Source organism: Mus caroli, unplaced genomic scaffold, assembly GCF_978045245.1.
Source record: "Mus caroli unplaced genomic scaffold, Mus_caroli_1 scaffold_19, whole genome shotgun sequence".
Taxonomy (NCBI): Eukaryota; Metazoa; Chordata; class Mammalia; order Rodentia; family Muridae; genus Mus; species Mus caroli.
In genome coordinates this window covers 71987057-72001406 of record NW_028227274.1, presented here as the reverse complement: position 1 = coordinate 72001406, position 14350 = coordinate 71987057, and the positions used below count along the sequence as shown (strand labels likewise).

At 44.9% G+C, this 14350-nt stretch overlaps 1 pseudogene; it reads right to left on the bottom strand.

The window, feature by feature from the left end:
* Nucleotides 1-4180: 4180 nt before the first annotated feature.
* Nucleotides 4181-10188, bottom strand: LOC110284558 (epidermal growth factor-like protein 7 pseudogene; annotated as a pseudogene).
* Nucleotides 10189-14350: the final 4162 nt, after the last annotated feature.

The following is a 14350-nucleotide window of genomic DNA, read 5'->3' as shown; positions in this document are numbered from 1 at the left end:
GATGAAACTCGTTCTGTGCAGTTAATGCATATTAATAATTCTTTTTAAGTGGACAAGAAGCCTTGGGAGAAGGGGCAAGAAGTTTGGGGAGACAAGACAGGTTGCTCTATGGTGGCTTTATGAATCACCAGTACAATGGATGTTCTGACGAAGAGCGTGTATATACTCATTTAATATAGCAGTTACGTCATAACACAGCCATACAGAATAACTCCTCCAGATAACTGGTCATCTCCACATAGACACTCCAGGGAGCTGACAGTTCAAGTCTTTGTAATATTCCTGTTCACCATCTGTACTGCCGCCAGAGTGAGCTTTTTCCCAAGATGTAAATTTTTGCCATCTCTCCCTGGCTTGAAACTTGGTAGTGGTCTGGCTTTACTCACCTCTCCAACCTGATCTTAGTCCCCAGTGCTCCTTAGGTTTGCAGCCCCAGCCTCAAGATCTTCTGATGTCACAGAGCCTTCCAGTGGCCTGCTTCCTTCTCCTGAAGTGGCATTTGCCACACTCCCCACATCAACCTAGTGATTAACCTTATGTCTTAGCTTTGCTTTCAGGCCTCATGGAAGTCTGCCTGGCCTGCTCCTTCCTGCTAGGAAGTGTACTTTGCTCAGCCCGTCAACCCGTCTTTTTGACACTTGTCGATCACAGCTTCATTTTGCCTCTGTATGTGATGTTTCTCCTCCACAGCAGCTCTGTAAGCCACACAGGGGCAGAGCTCTGTCTGTGTCTGTTCTCCTTTATGACTGACTCAGTGCCTGGAACATCAGAGGCACTCAATAAAGAGTGTTGACTGGATCACATTTCCTTGTCCTGTGATTCTGTTAATACTTAGTACTCTGTTAGCCACTGGATCCTTTTTCCTGACTCATGTTAAAAACACAAAATTCACAGACCTCGTCTCTGACACTGAGGAGGAAGAACAGAATGCCTGCCTATGACTTTCATGGGTAAATCCTTATAAATAACAGCTTGAAACTTTAGTTTGGTGTTCTAGGGTATAGAGACAAACCCCTAGAGTCAGGTTAAACAAAGGTTTTCTTTACCTAAGAAGTTGGAGACTGGCTGTGTTTAAGGGTATTAGAGCAAAGGTGTTCTCCATCAGGGACTGTCTTGTCTCCCTGCTGCTGGCCATCCTCTCAGGACGTGTAATTCAGGATTTGCTCTCAGTTAGTGCTGTGCAGCATTGGGAAGGAATCCACTAAACGTGGACCTGGAGCCTCATCCAGTTGTTTCTGTTGTTTCGTTTTAGGGAACAAGAAAATAATTTGTTCTGAGCCAACTGAGTGGTTATGACCTGGCAGTGCCGACACAGGTTACCTCGAATGGTGTGTTTTGTTTCTAGCCTTGTTACTCAAAAATAAATCCTAAACTTTCGAGTCTGTTAGGTCCACGTTTAGTGGATTCCTTCCCAATGCTGCACAGCACTAACTGAGAGCAAATCCTGAATTACACGTCCTGAGAGGATGGCCAGCAGCAGGGAGACAAGACAGTCCCTGATGGAGAACACCTTACATCAGTTGTAGTCAGAGGTAAGTGATCAGAGGGTTAGGGGGAGGCACAGAGGTACTAACTTACACAGCAAGCCAGTTCCATTCCCATCCAAAGGACAAGGTAACTCCAACCGACACCTAGACTCGGGTATTTCTGTGTTCTTGACGGACTTTGAGAGTTAAGCAAGGCTGTCATAATCAGGATTATAAGGAAGTTGGGGTGTCATAAGTTTACTCAAAGGAAAAAGAGAAAAGAAAGAAAAATACTCCATCCCTAAATAAAGCTAGCCAAGAAGCCCTGCCACTCAGATCCAGCCTGCTAATTATACACTCAGCAGACATGGCAGGTACAAAGATTAAATTCACCCACACACACACAAAAAAAGTGTCAGGGAAAAGTGAGGGATCAAGTTTTTCGCAATATGAATCCCCTTAGCTGCCACAGGCAGAGCCAAGCAGCGTTTAGTTCCCTGTTACCCAGGGAAACAAGGTCATCTTGTCCAGGCTGGTCTCTACATTGTTGTGACTTCCAGAGATGATAGGTTAGTCTGACTGTATCTCTTCCACACGGCTGGACTGGAGTTGAACATCTTGAAGTGTCGAAGTCTGGGTCAGCAACCCCAGAGCTGACCTGTCTCACCAGGGGCCTTGATACATCTCTGTACAGCCAGCAGAAACTAGAACACAATCCCTTTCTCCTCCGAGGCAGGGCCACTTAGGACAATGGTCTTGGAACTAGCAGATGGTCCTGAAATACACGGGCATCCTATCTTAGGAGACTCGAGCATCGGTCTTCCTGAGAACCAGGAGAGTCCATGCCATGCTACTGCTGAGTGTTTTCAGCATGGAGACCCCCCCCAAGTTACCAAAGGCAAGAAAAACAGACACTGCTACCGAGGCTCAAATGTTAAATGGTTGGGTACATTCCAATTTGTTATTTAGAAAAAAGTTGAGGGAGGATGTAATTTGTCCAAGATCATAAGGTTTGGATTTTGGTTGGTTGGTTGGTTTCTGTTGTGCTGGGTATTAAATTCATAGTGACAAGTTGAAGATGGACAACTTCATTGAGCTGGAATCCACTGGACAACTGTCACTACCACCAGTTTTAGAATATTTTTATTATCCTCCAGAGAAACCCCATAATTCTTCAGTCACCCCCACTCTCCACCTTGCCTTCCCAAGCTCCCGAGCCATGGGAAACCTCCAATCTGGCTAAGTCTGAACATTTCATACGAATAAACTTGTACAGCACTCCTTTTAAATGGCTTCTTCCTTTGTAAATGGCTTCTTCCATTCAGCATGTTTTCGATATGCATCCCATCAGTAATTTTTTCTTTTTATGGCTAAATAATACTTTATGGATCTACTGCATTTTAGTTGTCAGTTCTTCAGGAGGTCAGGGATAGATAATTTTGAAACATTTTCTATAGAATACCTCTATTAGGAATGTAAAAAGGGATATTGGTATAGACAGTATAAACATTAATATGATAAAAATAATCCCATAGATAATTTTTATATTAGGTAAAATTCCCAAAGCAACTTTTTAAGAAAACAGATGTTGGGAGCTGACCATGGTGGTGCATCTTGGTGCTCCTGGCATTTAGGAGGCCGAAGCAGGGCCAGCTTGGGCTGCTCAGTCAAACCCTGTCTCAAAAAACAAACAAACAAACAAACAAACAAACAACAAAAACACCAAAGCCAACTCCCTCCCTTCCCAGTTAGACAAATGCAGTAGTGTTTGCCTGTAGTCCCAACTACTTGGGGGAAGGCCTGTAGCCCATGAGTTTCAGGCCAGCTATGCCAACAGAGTAAGTCCCTGTATCAAAACTTAAAAAGAAGAGAAGGAACAACCCCAAAACAGTTTACCAGAACATATATATTACTTTAAAAATAGTTGAAGATACATAGTATGAAATTTTCAAAGTGTTCATAAGAATATTATTTTTAAAAGTTGAATTTATGGCTAAAAATTGTACAAGTTTTTCTGGTCTTCATTAGAGAATTAGTCTAAAGGAACAAACACACCTTCCTTCCACAGACACTTCTGGATTGTAGAAAAAAGGGAACCTGTCCCAGCTCATTTTATGAGGCCAGTTTAATCCAGATGATGTCAAAGTGGAAGGACATTAAAAGAAAGGAAAAATCACTTGCTAGTCTTCCCCATAAAACCCTGAAGAAGACAATTAGCTAATTGAATCCAGTGACATATATTAAGAAAGACATCTTCTTAAGAGAAGTTCATTCCAGGAATGCAGAGTTCGTTTGGCTTTTGAAAAATCACTGGTTTCACAGCAACAAAAGATGGGAGATGATGGCAATTATCATCTCCCCAGATCCAGAACTTAACAGTCACTTAGAATAAGAATCCTGATCAAATTAAGACTAGGGAATGTCTTTATTCTAATAGGTAATATCTGGAAATGCATAAACTCTGTACCTACTAATAAAAGCTATGTCTCTAAGAAACATTTACAGATGCCAACTTGGTAACCATATCCATACGATAGTCGTTCCTTTTCTTTCTTTGTCCCAGCTTTATCATGAAGAGATGGGGACAATCCCCACCTGGGCAGGGAGTTCTTATACTTGGAAAGTCTCACTGGGAGAATCACAGAAGACCCCACTCCCCATTCTCAGGTCCCTGGAACCTCCTGAGAAAGGTACAGACAAGCCGGGCCTTCTGCTCACAGCACCACCGGATAGCGCCTGTACTCTGTGTACTCTGGCTGGGAGAGACCACCAGATAGCGCCTGTACTCTGGCTGGGAGAGATGTAGAGGGGTGACAGCTCAGTCCAACCTGGGAGGTGGGATGCTATCGCAGATCTCTCTCTGTCTCTCTCTGTCTCTGTCTCTCTCTCTATCTCTGTCTCTCTCTTTCTCTCTCTCTCTCTCTTGCTGCTCCTCTGAGAAGGAGACCTCACTCAGTGAATTGATGTGGTCCGCCAGTGGGGCCAGCACCAACTGCAGTTTTTGCTCTAGCATGTCAACCCAGGACTTGCAGCCCGAGCACCTCCTCCCTCACCACGCTGCCACTCCTGTTGAGGGGTTTGGGGTCACCAGGGAGGGGGCTCCCCTGGGCAGGCAGAGCATCCCGTCTGTAGATGGGCTTTGCCCCTCCCAACACTGGCACCAGTACTTGCCCACCGTATTGACATAGTGCTGGGGACAACTGGCCTTTCCAGAACTGCATTCATTCACATCTGTCCGGCAAGCATCTCCCTGTCATCACACGGGGCAGTGGTGATGGTCTGAGTGGATGTGACTCCCTCCATCCGCACATGGAGGGTGGCACGTTGCTGTTCTACAATCCTTAGTGAGCTCACAGCTCCTCTTCCAACCAAGGCAGCAGACATAGTGAGGCCTGGTGGGAATAGGCCCAGGGCTTCAGAGATAGGCAGTCTAGTAGATGCTTTGGATGGTGCTGCAGGCTCGGTGTCCACTGCATGCAGGCTCGGTGTCCACTGCAAGCGGTGAGGAGGAATGGCTGGTTGTTTACACGCTGCACAAAGGACTCCAAGACGGGCCTCTGGAAACCCCCATAGTACACACTCTGTGGGCTGGGCTGGGCCTGTAGACATACTCAGTACCACCTTCTTCCTACACTAGAAACCATGGCACAAGGCACATAGCCTGAGTCTCTAAGTGAGATAGCTCTCTCTTTTTGGTGTCCGAATGGCCTTGGGCATGCACCATAGTGTAGTTCCTTAAATGCCATAGCTAATACAATAAAATAATATTAAATAGGTAAGAACTAAGAAGAAAGGAATAAAATGGTCACCGTTAGCAGATGATCTAAGTAAATGGGTAGAAAGTCTGAAAGGATTAAATAATCTAAAAGGATTAACAAATGACTTTATCCCAGGTTGCTGAACATAGTTGATATGAAAATAAAGTTTACTTATAAAGGGGAAAAAAAAAGCCCCATTTGCAACAGCTCTGACGGAGAGTGAAAAGTGGAGTCTGTGTTTTCCAAAGCTTTCAGAGGGCGATTGAGGGTCACTGGGGCCATGGATGAAGTCATCAGTGTTGACGGAAGTCTGTAGTGTGGCTTCGGATAAATGACTTCATTGCTCGTGGCTAAGTTCCTTCATCTGTGAAGGTGCAGTAGCAGCAGTGTTCTGATGAGTACGCTGTCATGATGACAATGACAAGTGCTTGGGACAGAGAGTGCTGTGCACAGATCCAACATTATCGACGTGCACCCTGGGGCTTTATCTGCTTCTTCTCAGGAAGTCTCAGAGGCTGCTTCAGAGAGCTCCACCAGCCTGCAGTGTTTGGAAGGCAGTGTCTACAACCCCCTAGCTGGAGGAGGCACATGAGGGACATATGGTTTCCCAGCTGTGCTAAAGCCTCCAGCCACATGTGACGTGGCTCCTGAGTACTTGAGCTATAGCTGGGCCAATCACAATATGCTGGAAGGAGAAAACGGGCGCTGGATTTCAAAGACATCAGAGAAGTATAGAATTCATTGGTTTGTATTGACTCTATGTTAAAATGGTATTTTAACCATCTTAGGTTGTGTTGTATTATTAATATTGCCTCCAGGCCTAGGAAGATGGTTCACTGGGTAAGGATGCTTGCTGTTCTCCATCACCCATGTAAAGGTCAGACATGCCTGAGATCCAAGTGTTGTGGGGGCAGAGACAGGTGGATTCTGAGAGCTCTCTGGCCATGGAAATTGTGAGCATCTTGGATTCAGTGAGACCCTGTCTCAAGGAAGGTATAAGATGTAAGGTGTAAAGTGAGAGAGGAGGAGAATGCTTGGTGTCCTTTGGCTTCCTGCTGAGTGAACATGGATGCACACACATACAACACACTCACACACTTACATACCATACACACATACATACTTACAAACACACACACACACACACACACACACACACACACACTATTGAGTTCACCTGTCTTTGTATGGTTTTGTTGTATTTGAGATAGGGTCTCATTATGGAAGCCAGGCTTGTCTCAAACTTGCAATTATCCTGTCTCAGCCTCCCAGCCATCCAGGTTATTGGATACTCTGCTTGGCATTTATTTTTTTTAACTGTTTAGTGAATCTACAAGAAAATTCACAATTACCATTTGAATCACAATAGGACTTCACCCGGTATAGAGGAGACTGGAGTCCTTGAAAGATACAGTTTAGGTTGTGTTACTACTCTGTTCAAAATCCCCCAGATACACATTGGACTTCCCTGAAAGAAAAAGCCTCACCTAACTGTGGCAGCTCTTCTGTGAATGATCAAAGGCATCTGTTTCCCATCCGCAACCAATACAGGTTTCTGATGAACTTGGTCATTAATGAAAGGAGAAAATAAACCACAATGGTATACTGGACTCTTTCACATTCAGGTTCCAGCCTTCTGCTACGTCTTGAGGCAATCAACCAGACACGCTGATGGAGACACAAGCTCCCTAATTGCAATACTGCTCTCATGGGCCTCCACCCAGCTTGTGGATACTCGAAGCTTCCTTCCATTTGCCTGCTTGGACCTCACTGCATACCACTTTCTCCCCTTCTTTCCCACCCTTGGGGTGCTGGAGAGTGAATCTGGAGCCTCCTGAATCTATGCTGCCACTGAGCAACAGCCTTCAACCCCTAGTCTTTTCCCCTCTGGCTCATCTCAGCATCAGTACAAAAGTACACACCTCAGAGCTTGCCATGGGCTCTTTCATGGTCTTAAAACATTCAAGGGCTGGTGAGATGGCTCAGCATGTAGAGAAGTGTGTCCAGCCTGATGATCTGAGTTTGGTATTTGAGGCCCACATGGTAGAAGGAAGAGAAAATTCATCAACAGTCTTACCTGTGAACCCTGAGAGCAACAGTAACAGACTGCCAGGCAATATGTGCAATCATGGCCTGACTGTTATAGGGCTCACCGACTAGTTTATGCTGGAATTTGAGGTCTACTCCACAAGGGAGAACTTCTGAAAACCTGGCCAAAGCCCATGGCTAGAGAAGTCTTCAGGCCTGATGAGGGAAGAGGGATAAACTATTGCTATTATTTTATAAGTGGACATGTTGTCAACCTACCTTGTAAAGGCTGGCAATTATACTCATAGGTTAGTGATGTGCTCAACCTTTGTAAGGGGTGGGGGGCTCTGACTGCAGTGGGCACAGCAGTTAATGCGGAAACATGTAATTTGGTCAACTGAAAATAAGTGGTCCTAAATGGGACATGTGTATCATCACCTCTGAGGCTTGGGGAACACAGAAAGAAGGGGAGAAAAAGAACAAAATCGGCAGAGGACAAAAGGGTACACCACAGAAATATGTCTTCTGCACATGACATGGTTCTTATACTCATGCAGTCACTACAACTGTTACTATTCATGCAAGAGCCCCGTAAGATTGGGTGATGGGGAGGTTATTGGCTATTCATGGTTGCTGGGGAGAACAGTTTCCCATTCTTCAGTGGTCTAGCCACTGATAAGTTGCCCATGTTCCGTCCAATAAATAGCTTCCCATCGAAGTTCATCCAAACAGCCCTAATTAAACTAGGTTGATCACAACACAAAATACATGAAAGTAGGAGAACTTGTGGGGAGGAATAGTTTCGGTAACAGGGCTGGGAGGATGAGAAAGGGTCGTGGGGTTGAGGTGGCTCACAACTGCCTGTAACTCCAACCCAAGAGATCCAGTGCTCTTTCTGGCCTCCACAGACACCTGTATTCACATGTACACACATACACACACACACACACACACACACACACACAAACACACTTAAAAATAGAACAAATCTGGGGCTGGAGAAGTGGCTCAGCGGTTAAGAGCACTGACCACTCTTCCAGAGGTCCTGAGTTCAATTCCCAGCAACCACATGGTGGCTCACAACCATCTGTAATGGGATCTGATGCCCTCTTCTGGTGTGTCTGAAGGCAGCAACAGTGTACCCATATACATAAAATAAATCTTTTATAAAAATAGAATAGATCTTTAAAAATTCACAATGTATAGTGGGTATGAGTCAAATCAAAAGGTGTTCTACTCCTTCCTGTGTCTCTCTAGAGGGGTGGTTTAGCATCATGGTTAGGGGCATGGACTGAAATCTCTGTGTGGTTTCTTAGCCATGCACTCTTGGACCAACTCACTGAACTATGAAAACTGGATAATCTCTATTTCATGGGGGTCATCAAAATCTCAAACGAGTCAATAAGACTAAAGCCCTTACAGATACCTAGTAATTGCTTAGCAAGTGTTACCAGATAGTGCTGTGTCTGAGTTATGTTAATGGTGAATTCCTCAAAAGCAGGAACTGAGGCATGAATTCCGTCCAGCTCTGCTAAGATGTACAGACCACTTGAGAGCTTTCTCCCTGCTGCCTCAACTGTATTGGTTTATTAGCAGATGCAGGCAGGCATTGTCCTGTTTGCTGGGTTCTCCATCTGCTCTAAGTTTAGTACGAAGTAAAGACAGTTGTGGGGGTGGAGGAGGTCAGAGATCTCTGGTACAAATCCGCCGGCTTTCTGGTCCTGTTCAAAAGCTATAATTCAGACAGAGTTTCAAAGCTTCCGTGGAAGACCGTTTCCCGCATGCTTTGCAGGACTGTGTAGCATCTGTTTAGGTTGTCAGGTGCACTCGTATGTTGTGTCTTTAGCCATTTGCATATAGTAACGGCCTTATGTTCCATATTTGGTACTACTCTGTATGGAGGCTTGTGTTATTCTCAACTCATAAAAGAAACTGTTTATCAGATGTAGCTCTCTTTCCCGATCATGATAGGTAGATCAGCTGCGATCCCACAGCCCCAAGATTGAATGAAGGGGTAAAGGTGGCCAGTCCTGACTTCGCCTGGTGATCTTTACTGTGCATGTGTCCAAACACTCAGGCAATGAGACGGGAAGACGTGGATCATGAACTTCTTCTCACAGATGAAGTCATTGGAATGAAGAGGTGTACCTGAATTGCCCGAGTTTATTAAGTGGTAATAAATGGTACAGCTCACACCACACTCAGGTCTCCTGCTGCTCAGCGTGAGCCCCTCCACTTTCTTAACTGAGGTTACTGATAAGAACCCCCCCTTTCGCCAGGCGTGGTGGCACACACCTTTAATCCCAGCACTCGGGAGGCAGAGGCAGGCGGATTTCTGAGTTCAAGGCCAGCCTGGTCTACAGAGTGAGTTCCAGGACAGCCAGGGTTATACAGAGAAACCCTGTCTCAAAAAATCGAAAAAAAAAAAAAAAAAAAAAAGAATCCTCCCTTTCTACAGTTTTTTATGTTTTAAAATTAATTTAAAATTATATGTTTCTCTGTTGCTCTCTGTCTCTCTGTCTCTGTCTCTCTGTCTCTCTGTCTGTCTCTGTCTCTGTCTCTCTCGGTCTCTCTCTCTCTCTCTCTCTCTCTCTCTCTCTCTCTCGTGTGTGTGTGTGTGTGTGTGTGTGTGTGTGTGTAGATGTGTTCAGGTGCTTTGTGGAACTCTGAGAACAGCTCTCAGGTGTTGATTCTCACCTTCTACTCTGTGGGACCTGGAGATTGAACTCAGGTTATCAGGTTGAGCACCTTCACCCAGAGCCACCCTGACAGCCCTAATCTTTTTTAATTTGGAGAGGGCTGGAAATTGAGTCTAAGCCCACACGTAGGTCAGGCAAACTCTGTACCAACTAAGCCACCCACACCCGCAACCTTCTCACCATGTTTAACAGCTCAATTCTGGGAAAGGCTGGGCAGTGCCTGTCAGTGGTAGCCATCTTACCATCTTTTATCAAAGTCTGTGTTCAGTCTCCCTGTGTAAACCATACAGTCCCGTTCCCCACGACAGTGAGGAGTTACAATGTGTGGATATTTTAACGTAAGAGCATTTAATACCATGTTCTAGGACTGAGAAACTTTGGAATTAAAAGACAAACAAGAATCATGGCTGGGGTGGGTGGGATGGCTCATCGGGTAAAACTACCTACCGATGAGCCTAAGTTTGATTCCCAGACACACATGGTGCAAGGAGAGGTCCAATTCCCACAACTTGTCCTCTGATTTCTACACACACACACACACACACACACACATTCATACATGTGTACACTCATATGCATACTCATATGCCCCAAATGAAATAATAAATAAATAAGATGTGACATAAACATCGAGAGTCATTGCTGAAGTAACTAGAATGATGGAGGGCCTTCTTGATAACCCAACTTGTCACACCTGACTTCGGGTTATGAAATGGAAACTTCTGATTTCTTTGGAAAGTCAGTTGTGTCAGATGGTGTTTTGCTGGGGCAGACACATGAAGGAGTGTTTTCCTGAGGTGGACACAGGTGAGAGGATGTTCTGCTAAAGCAAACACGTGAAAGGACCCGTGACGACGGATCCTTTGCTACTGACGCGCAAGTATTAGTTCACCTTACACTGCATTGCTGAGCTCCGCTTGTTGTGCCTTCATAGGAAGAAATGCACCAAAAAAACTTCTGGTGGTGTTCTGGTGGCTTGCTGCTTCTGTGGACTCGGGCCGATTGCCAGAGTGATGTCAGTGGATATGGACTCATGGGGAGTTTTGATAAGACAGACTCATGTGGTGAGGCAAGACCTGTGGGCGAACATGTGATGTTTGGAGGGAGTATAAATAGGACCCAACATTCAGTGATGGCAGGCTTGCCTAGCTAGCTTTGCAACACTTCTTAGTCTCACATCTTCATCTCCGCTGATCTTCACTTCATTGAGAGAGCATGGCAGAGAACTTCTCCAGGTATTCCTATTGGTCCCTCCTGCTGACTTGTGTGGATTTGGCAGAGGCCTGGCTGTTTCTGCTAGTTTGTGCCATCGCTGCTGACTCATGTTTGCTATCCCAACACTACGAAACTGGATGGCTGGTCTATTTTTTTGAAGTGTTTGTGAATGGACTGAGCTGCTGTTGCTGATTCCTGTGAACTAAACTGCTGATTTCTTGACAACTCAGATAGGATTTGCTCCAAAGAACAATTTCTAAACAGGCCTACTTCCCCCATATCCTAATAACTTCTTTTTCACTACCTCCGGTTGGTAGTGGGCTAGAAGGGAGGGTAAAGCATTTGAGAACCCTTATTAAAATTAGGGTTTGAATAAAAACTAAGCTTACAAGGTTAAGTTAAAGATGCCCACAAAACTCCACATAAGGTCAGACATGGTAATGCACACCTTTGAGCCCAGCACTCTGGAGGTAGAGGCAGGCAGATCCCTGTAAATTCCAGGCCAGCTGGGACTACATAGTGAGACTGTCTCAAAAAAAAAAAAAATGCCACTTGTAGAGCAGAAGTAATTCTGTAGGTGGAACTCTGAGGAAAAGCAGTCCTTCCTACACATCAGAGTCCTTTGTCATTAATTAGAAGGGAGGGGGTGGGGACCAGAGAAAGGAGTGTCAGGTAGGTTCAGGCTCATGCAATAAGCACTAATTGCAGTTCATGGAATATGAAGAGGAGGAGGAGGAGGCCATCAAAGTGGTAGGGGAAGGGGACATGTTTGAGAGATTGGGGAGTGGGGAGAGAGAACAGAGGATGAATGTGGTCAAGATACAATGTATATATGCATGAATTTTTCAAGTATGAATAAAAATTTTAACATAGATGGACAATAGATAGATAGATAGATAGATAGATAGATAGATAGATAGATAGATAGAATGTGGTCAAGATACAATGTATATATGCATGAATTTTTCAAGTATGAATAAAAATTTTAACATAGATGGACGATAGATAGATAGATAGATAGATAGTTTGATTCACCCAGAACACAATGTTTGGGAACTGCTTATTTCATAAAGGTGTCAGTAAAGGTGTTGACACAGAACGACTAAAATCTCTTTGTAACTTGTATGTTACCGTATGACTAAGATAAAGGGACAGAGACAAGGCAGAGACAGTGTTGGACGTAGAAATGAAGAGAAAGACAGATGTACGAAGGACCCAGTCTCCGGCCGTTGCAGGTAACGACTCAGAAGGCGATCCTGAAGTCTTTGTACTTCAGGGAGCTGAAAGCCTGCTCAGTGAGTGTGAGCAGTAACACGCTGTGTGGACTTGTCGTTAAGTGAAGGTATAAGCGTGACTCCAGCATCAGAAGCAACTGGATTCCGAAGCTCCAAAGAGCATGGGTTCTTCTCTCCCGGTGATTGGCTCTCCACATGGCTCCGTTTTCTTCTGTCTTCATGCAGGTATCCTTTCTCCACCCACTGCTAGCCACGCAGGCTGATGTTCCATTTTAGTTTGCAGCTTTGGATCTTCAATCAAATCCCTGCCCAGTGAATCTTCTGGCTTCACTTTTTACATCCCCAGAGAACTAATTGGCTGGCACGGGGCTGAGTCCACCCAGGCCTGAGCACTAGGATAATGGATTGCTAGGGTTGGTCAGCCCTCCATTAAGTCTCTACACTTGAAATAGACAGGGATAGTAGTGCCTTACTAGAAGATTGGTGGAAAAATAAAAGAAAAAAGAAAAAGAAAAGATTGGTCGTGAGGCATTACCAAAAAAAAAAAAAAAAAGGCTCCCAACTCTAGCCAATGGAACCAGTACCAAGCATGCCTGGCATATCAGTTCCCTATAGCCGTTGCCAAAAATTACCATAAATTCAATTTAAAACAATAGAGACTTAATTCATGATCTTGTTCTGGAGACCATAAGTCCAAAGGAATTTCACTGGGCTAAAATGGACGTGTTGTTAAGGCTGACTTCTTTCCCTAAGAGGAGAACCCGTTTCTTTGCCTTTCTCAATTTGCATTCGCTGCCTCTATTCCTCAGCTTGTGAGCTGCTGGTGTTCAGCCCACTGCCTCCCTTCTACTCAGCCTGAAACGATGCTGCTGGCATTCTGAGTGGATCTTTCCCCTTCAGTTAAGCCTTTCTAAAACTGGACTCACACGCAAGCACAGAGGTGTGTCTCCTAAGTGACGCCAACTAGTCATCTCCTAGTCGGGTAGATAATCAAGATTAACTGGGGGGAGATGGCTTACAAGGTAAAGAGTCTACCACACAAGCATGAGGACCTAAGTTTGGCTTCTACAACCTACCACCCCACCCCAAATGCATGTGTTATTAAAGGTTGGCCATCTCTGTACTGGGAGGCAGAGACAAGCAGATTCCAGGGGTTTGTTGGCCAGCCAGCCTATCAAATTGATAAGCCTCAAGTTCAGTGAGAGACCATTCCAACAATAATGTAGAGAGGAATGGAGCAAGACAGCTGACATCAACATGCACAGCTACACATATGTTGACATGCACACACAAACACATGCATGTACCCCACGAACACACACATGCCGTGGCAAGAAACAGTCAATTCATTGCAAGCAATAAGCGACATGGTCCCCACTGAGTTGTTCCTTCTCTGGACAGAGCTCTCTATTCACATGTCAATTCTGGCAGGATGAACCTGGATGAACACCTGGGATATTGATCTTGTTAGGGCAAGGGCTGCAGCCCCAGGCACTCCTGAGAGGAAGTCTGTCTTGGCATTTAAATCTACTGGTGTTTCTCCTGTAAGGACCACAACCCAGTCAGGCAAGTGAGTCACCTCTTAAGGTCTGTGTCTATTGCTTTTATAAATGACTGTCTCTTTCTTCCAATCCTGCTACTGGAGATGGTTATGTCCTTGTGTTTGGTCTCAATCCCAGGCAGTTTTTCCTGTGATATGGGTGCCCTGGTCACTGATAATGACACACAAGATAGCCATATATCACACTTAACTTCTCAAGACCTCTGATAAAGGCTCGCTTGCCAGGAAAGGCTTTTTATAAGGCTTGGAACAAGTCAACATAGGTCAAAATGTATTTATGTGTTTTACTGCTTAGGAAAAAGAGACAATATAATCAATCTGCCAGTCAGGGCAGAACAGTCATTAGGTTGCAGCTGCTACCAAGGGCAGAACAGTCATTAGGTTGCAG